Raw genomic sequence first — 7,875 nt, forward strand, 5'->3', positions numbered from 1 at the left:
CTTTAATTATTATTATTAGGGCCCGAGCACCGATGGTGTGAGGACCCTATTGGATCTGCTTCGTTTATTATTATTATTAGGGCCCGAGCCCAAAAGGGCGAAGGCCCTATTGTTCTTCTAAGGGTTCTTATTAGGGCCCGAGCCCAAAAGGGCGAAGGCCCTATTGTTTTTCTAAGGATTATTATTATTATTATTATTATTATTATTATTATTATTATTTCATCAATGTTTTGGGTCATTTCGGGGCCCTTAACATACACGAAAACTCTTGAAACTTTGCACACACATTGGAACCTGCGGCCATCAGGGCCGGACAAACTTTGACATGGGGGGGGTCACCTGGGGGGGGCGTGGCATCACGTTAAAAATTGCGACTTTTCAGGGACTCTGGAGCACACACCGGATGACCTACAATTGTCAAAATTCATACACATATAGACCTCATCGGTCTGAACAGCGTTCATGCTCAAAGTCAGTGCTTCGCCTAACAGGAAGTCAGCTATTCAGGGATGTCTAAAAAGCGCATGCAATGGAATTTGAAATACTCCTCCTAAGCCTTTCCACTGATGGCCACCAAACTCGGTCAGCATGACCTCAAGACATTGGGGACGCAAAATTGCCAGGGGATTTTGGATATCTTGAACGGTTTGGCCGTGGCGGGGCGACAAAGTTATGGCGAGAAATGAGAAACAGGAAGTGTCTAATAACTTTGACACACGTTGTCTGATTTTGACCAAACTTCAGCAGTTTGTTCATCGTATGAAGCCAATCACAGAGATGTGACTATTATGAGTCAAAGTTATAGCGCCACCAACTGGCAGCAGAAAGCGCAACGTTTTCTAAATGCTTTTAAATCAGCCTCTTAATTTTTGTCAATTTCCTTCAAACTTCATCCCAATAATGTCGAAACACGGCCGATGACAATCCGTGAAGGGCATTATCGATAACTTTTATCATGTTGCCATGGCAACGTGTCAAACTTTAACTTTAGTTTTTTGTGTTTTCGAGCCACTTAAAATACTTAGAATTTCATGAAACTCAACACACACATCTGTATTAATGATATTTAGACACTGATAAAAGCCCATAAATGGGCGTGGAGGAGGCACTCTATAGCGCCACCTTTTGACCAAAGTTGGGGGTTTAGTTTTGCCAACAGTCACCAAACTCGGTACATATATTGGTCTCATCAAGCCGGACAACTTTCTAATTAACACTCATTAGCTATAATAAACAGGAAGTTGGCTATTTTTATTTGAATGTGGATTTTTGGAAAAATCAGGCTGTAAATAAAATCATACTAAACAAAGCAGAAATAAGAAGTTCACACCAAACTTTGTCAACATGATAAGAATATACTCAAAATGCTAAATTGTGAGCGGATTTGGGATATCTTGAATGGTGTTGATGTGGTGATTTTTTAAAGTCACAGTAAAAAAAAAGTAGCATTCATTTTCATATATCTTTAAAGTGCCTAATACCAACTCTTCAAAACTTTGTATATATGAAGAACAAATCATTCCTAGAAAATACGCTTGGTATCAAAATTGTATCATGCTCAGAGGCCCCAAAAACATTAAAAGTATCCAGAAGTGAGAGAGGGAGAAATGAAGACTGTAATACAAGGGATGAACACCAGAGGTCCTCGTATGATAAGGAATATTTTTTACCTCTAATCCTATTCTGTTCATTCTCAATGTGCAACAAGGAAACAAATGCATAGATTTATTTGGAGTTGTTATGTACTGTACTGTACTGTCAGAATACTTTTACATAATTTTAAAATAAACACTAAAAAGCATAAAAAAATTAGTTATTTTTTAATGAAAAATTATGAAATGTTTTGTTTGTCTCTCACTGATTTGGTAACACTTTCTATGAAGCCCCTATTATAAGGGTATTTCTAATGCATTATAATGAATGCATAATGCATTATAAAAAAACGTATAATATATTATATCATTCAATGAATATTCATAACAACAATTATCATACATTATAATACTTAAATATTAGAGGTTATAACTTTTAAGATTATGATTATTTATAACACACAGTAGACACCATTTTAAACCTACTTCATTTGTAATGGACTATATCATATTAGATTTATTTTGTTTACATTATACTCTATTCTATTGACTATTAACAACTAACTCTCACCAACTAACACTCCTTACAGTGTAGACTTAGTTTAATGTTAGGCTAAGTAGAAGGTTCATGTTCTTGCAAAGTTACTTATAATCAGTTTGTCTTTTGGGGAACTGTCTAAATACAGTGTTAGCATATATTTACCACAACAAATAATAATTACTGCTAGCTGACATGCAGTTGCAGAGTTACTTATAAAAAGCTGTCTAACGGGTACCATCAAAATAATTAAACTGATCATATTATACATTCATCTGATCTGATACCTGATCTAATGGCTATTTGAGAATTATTATTATTATTACTTATAAGTGGTCTTTGTATGATTTAAGTAAAGTGACATCAGTAAGATGGCAAAATATGAGACTTATACATTATAACTATGAAGAGGTAATCATACTCATAAAAGCTATAATAAAAAAAGTAAAAATTCTAATTCATTGAAACTGTTCTTATGAATGCTCATGAGATGATACAACATATTATAAGGTTTTTTATAATTTATTATGCATTCATTATAATGCCTTAAGAATACCCTTATTATGTATTATTAATACATGAACCCACAAATATTTTTAACAAATATAAATAAATGTACCAATGTACCTTTTAATAATATATGAATACTTTTTTTAGCTTAATATTAATTAACATTAATAAATGCTATTTAATTATTGTTCATGTTAACTAATATAGTTAATGTTAACAAATTAAACTGGATGGCAAAATTTTAAATATTGTGTGTATGTGTCTGTGTGTTGATTTTAATTAACCCTTTCAATTCTGTAAACTTTAAATCCAAACTGGCAGAGGGTTACTGTGAATGCATGTGCCAACTGGGCACCGTTTTCCTGATGCTATCGGGATGGTGACTGCGCATATGGCGAGGGCCCGGTCATCGCTGCTTGCAGCTTTAATTTTTTTTTTTTTTTTTTTTTTTTTAAACCTTCTGGGCACTTTTGGGGGCCTTAACATACTCAAAAACTCTTGAAAATTTGCACACACGTCGGAATCTGCGGCCATCAGGACGCCACAGAGGCTGGGACCCGGGCGTGGTTCAGGGCCTCTACAGCGCCCCCTGGAACACAGTTTGAAAACTTGATGTACTGCGCACACATACTTGCACGTATTGATATGAAACTCGGTACACATATAGATCTCACTGAGCCAAACAACTTTTGTACTCTATGTCATGGGCTGAACGCAACAGGAAGTGAGATATTTAGGGCTGTTTAAAAAGCGCATGCTCTGGAATTTAACGTACTCCTCCCAGGGTTTCCATAGGATTGTCACCAAACTCGGTCAGCATGATCTCAAGACATTGGGGACGCTAAATTGCGAGGGGATTTTTGATATCTCGAACGGTTTGGCCGTGGCAAGGCGACAAAGTTATGGCGAGAAATGAGAAACAGGAAGTGTCTAATTACTGTTGCACACATTGCTTGATTCTTATGAAACTTCACCAGTTTGTTCGTTGTATGATGCCGATTCCATAAATGTGACTATTATGAGTCAAAGTTATAGCGCCACCAACTGGCAGCAGGAAGCGTGTCATTTTCAAAATCCTTTGAAATCAGCCTCTTAATTTTACTTGATTTTCTTCAAACTTCATCAAAATAATGTCAAAACACGGCCGATGAGAATATGTAAAGGGGTCGATGATAAATCAAATGCTGTTGCCATGGCAACGTGTCAAACTTTAAAATTTGATTCCTGTCTTTTCGAGGCAGATAACATGCTTAGAATTTCATGAAACTCAACACACACGTCAATATTAATGATAGTTAGACACTGGCAAAAGGTCATAAATGGGCGTGGAGCAGGCACTCTATAGCGCCATCTTTTGACAAAAGTTGGGGGGTTAGTTTTTCCTACAGTCACCAAACTCTGTACATATATTGTTCTCATCAATCTGGACAACTTTCTAAATCAAACTCATTAGCTAAGACCAACAGGAAGCCGGCTATTTTGATTTGAATGTGGATTTTTGGAAAAATCAGGCTGTAAACAAATTCACACTCCTTCTAAGAAAAATAAGGTATTCACACCAAACTTTTTTAACATGAAGAGAAGATTCTGAAGATGTTAAATTGCGAGCGAATTTGGGATATCTTGAACGGTGTTGACGTGGTGATTTTTTAAAGATGTAGTAAAAAACATAACCGTAATTTTTTTATATCTTTAAAGTGCAGCATCCAAACTCTTTACAACTTTTTTCACACAGAGATCTTATCATTCTGAGCAAGTGGTGTAAATATCAATTTTATACAAGCTTCTATGAATTAAAGAAAATTAAAAAAAGAAATTAGAAACCTGCTGTCACTCTGCCTGTGCCTGTCTGTGTTCAGTCACCATTGAGTCACTGAAGAGTGACTGAAGGGGGGAGGGGTGTAAGGGAGAGAGACCAGTGGAACATGCTGTTTTGCTTAAGACCATCTTTGAGGAAGATGCACATTGCTGTAGCGTAATCGACATAAATATGTCTGATATTTTGAGAAAATATAAAGGGTCATTAAATCTTTCATTGTTTGTATTTTGCAGTTGTTGTTTTTTATTTATTTTTACTGAACTGTACCATGAACTTGTCCTATTCAGTCACATAGCAAAAGATTAAGAAAAATACAACTTTTAAGCATGAGTGATTTATCTTCATTGTAGACAATATTTTCATAGTGTTATTTATTGAATATAAAATTATAATAATTAAAAATTTCAAGACAAACTTTGACAACAAAACAAACTTTGCTGTTATCTGTTCAAAACATCCGAAAACCATCATTTTAAGATCAGTTATATATATATCGCCCCATTAAAACACTCAACTTGATTTTTAAAGATATTTTGAAAGAATTAAGCGTTTATAGAGCACTTTGTGTATTGCTGTACACCCACATGAACTGTGTTCATGTTCATGTTAATTCACAGTACATAAACTAATTTACCTTTAAACAATATATGAATACTTTTTTTTTAGCTTAATATTAATTAACATTAATAAATGATATTTAATTATTGTTCATGTTAACTAATATAGTTAATGTTAACAAATGAAACTGAATGGCAACATTTTATATTTTGTGTGTATGTGTCTGTGTGTTGATTTTAAAGTCTAACCCTTTCAATTCAGTAAACTTAAAATCCAAAGTAGCAGAGGGTTACTGTGAATGCATTTGCCAACTGTGCACCGTTTTCCTTATTGATTCTTAGTTATGTAGCGCTTAAGAGTGATGTCTTATAACAGGAGTCACCAGCAAAGCAATATCCACATACAAATTGTACAGATAGGTAACGATTTAAGCAGAAGTGGTGAATGTAATGCAAGCAATAATAACATTTTGTTATCATCATGAATTACATGTTCTTATCATCATCATCAGAATATAGGGAAAATGTTCACATTTGGTTCACAGTTGGCATTATCTGAAGTCCTTGCAGGGGATTAGGTTTATAGCAAACTCCTCCTAGACATTTAATGAAATCAACATTATATTTGGTCAGTCTGATCTAGAGGCCTTAGAGATGTTAAATTGTGAAGATCTTGAGTTTCAGTAAAGGGCGTGTCCGTGGCGGCCTGACAAAGTTTGATGTTTTGCCATGGACATAGGTGTAATAACTTAGCCATAAAATGTCTGATCTGCCTCAAACTTCAGAGGTTTGGTAAGAGTCCTGGCCTGAAGACACCTAAAGGCCAATATTCAGATATTATCATAGCGCCACCTGTTGACACCAGGATATATCATATCTTTCACTAACTCAAACATACCAAGGTCAATCTGCACCAAACTTCATATGTTTGATAATAGTGCTGGCCTGAACACATCTACATGCCATTTATAGGCATAGCGCCACCAGCTGCCAATGGGAAGTTTGGCACATTTAAATGACTTATGACATATTTCTCATATATTTACTGTATTAAAAGCATACTGCCCACCGTTTGCTGTTTTCCTAAAGCCACCGGTCGGCGGTGAGCCCGGGTGCGAGGGCCCGTTCATCGCTGCTTGCAGCTTTAATTATTATTATTATTATTCTCCAAAATGAATCGCATTTTTGAGGGCTTAGACATACCCGAAAACTCATGAAACTTCGCACACACATCAGACCTGGCGAAAATTTACGTCTGATATGGGTTGCAGAAGTGGGTGTGGCAAAATGGCTCGATAGCGCCACCTTTACACGTTCCGCGGTGTGCGCTTTCAGTTGTGATTCACGTACATGCACGAAAATCGGTACACACATCTAGCTCACCAATACCTACAAAAAAGCCTCTTGGAGCAAAATTTGACACCCAACAGGAAGTCAGTTATTTTTAATTTTCTTAGCAAAATTTGTGTAATTTTTGCCATTTTCAGGCGTCATACTTGAACGAACTCCTCCTAGAGATTTATTCGGATCAACGGCAAATTTGGTGAGTCTAATCTAAAGCCCTTTGTGACGTTAAATTGCGAAGATCTAGAGTTTTCATCGGAGGGCGTGTCCGTGGCGGCCTGGCAAATTTCGATGCTTCGCCATGAAAAAGGAAGTTGCTATAACTCAGGCATAAAATGCCCGATCTGCCCCAAACTTCACATGTGTGATAACACTCCTGACCTGATGACATCTACATGCCCATATTCAGTTTTACTCATAGCGCCACCTGCTGACACCAGGAAGTGTCATGCTGTACTCTGCAACAAACTCCTCCAAAAGATTTAATCAGATCAACACCAAAATCTGTCAGTCTAATATAAAGGCCTTAATGATGTTAAATTGCGAAGATCTTGAGTTTTCGTTGAAGGGTGTGTCCGTGGCGACCTGGCAAATTTCGTGGTCTCGCCATGGATATAAAACTTGTTATAACTTAGCCATAAAATGTCCGATTTGCCTCAAACTTCACAATGTTCGATAAGAGTCCTGGCCTGAACCAATCTGAAGGCCTATATTCTATTATAATCACAGCGCCATCTGTTGGCAATAGGAAATGACTTGTACCAAACTCCTCCTAGAGATTTAATGATATCAACATTATATTTGGTCAGTCTGATCTCGAGGCCTTAGAGATGTTAAATTGTGAAGATCTTGAGTTTTCGTTAAAGGGCGTGTCCGTGGCGGCCTGACAAAGTTTGATGTTTCGCCATGGACATAAAAGTTGTTATAACTCAGCCATAAAATGTCCGATCTGCCTCAAACTTCACATGTTTGGTAAGAGTCCTGGCCTGAAGACATCTAAAGGCCAATATACAGATATTATTATAGCGCCACCTATTGGCAGCAGGATATATCATATCTTGCACTAACTCACACATACCAAGGTCAATCTGCACCAAACTTCATATGTTTGATCAAAGTGCTGGCCTGAACACATCTACATGCCAATAATCAGTTATAGGCATAGCGCCACCAGCTGGCAGCAGGAAGTTTGGCACATTTAAGTGACTTTGATCTATTTTTCCTACATTTACTGTATTAAAAGCATACTGCCCACCGTTTGCTGTGTTCCTAAAGCCACCGGTCGGCGGTGAGCCCGTGTGCGAGGGCCCGTTCATCGCTGCTTGCAGCTTTAATTATTATTATTATTCTCCAAAATGAATCGCATTTTTGAGGGCTTAGACATACCCGAAAACTCATGAAACTTTGCACACACATCAGACCTGGCGAAAATTTACGTCTGATATGGGTTGCAGAAGTGGGTGTGGCAAAATGGCTCGACAGCGCCACCTTTACACGTTCCGCGGTGTGCGCATT

Source organism: Garra rufa, chromosome 12 (assembly GCF_049309525.1).
Source record: "Garra rufa chromosome 12, GarRuf1.0, whole genome shotgun sequence".
In the NCBI taxonomy this organism is placed as follows: Eukaryota; Metazoa; Chordata; class Actinopteri; order Cypriniformes; family Cyprinidae; genus Garra; species Garra rufa.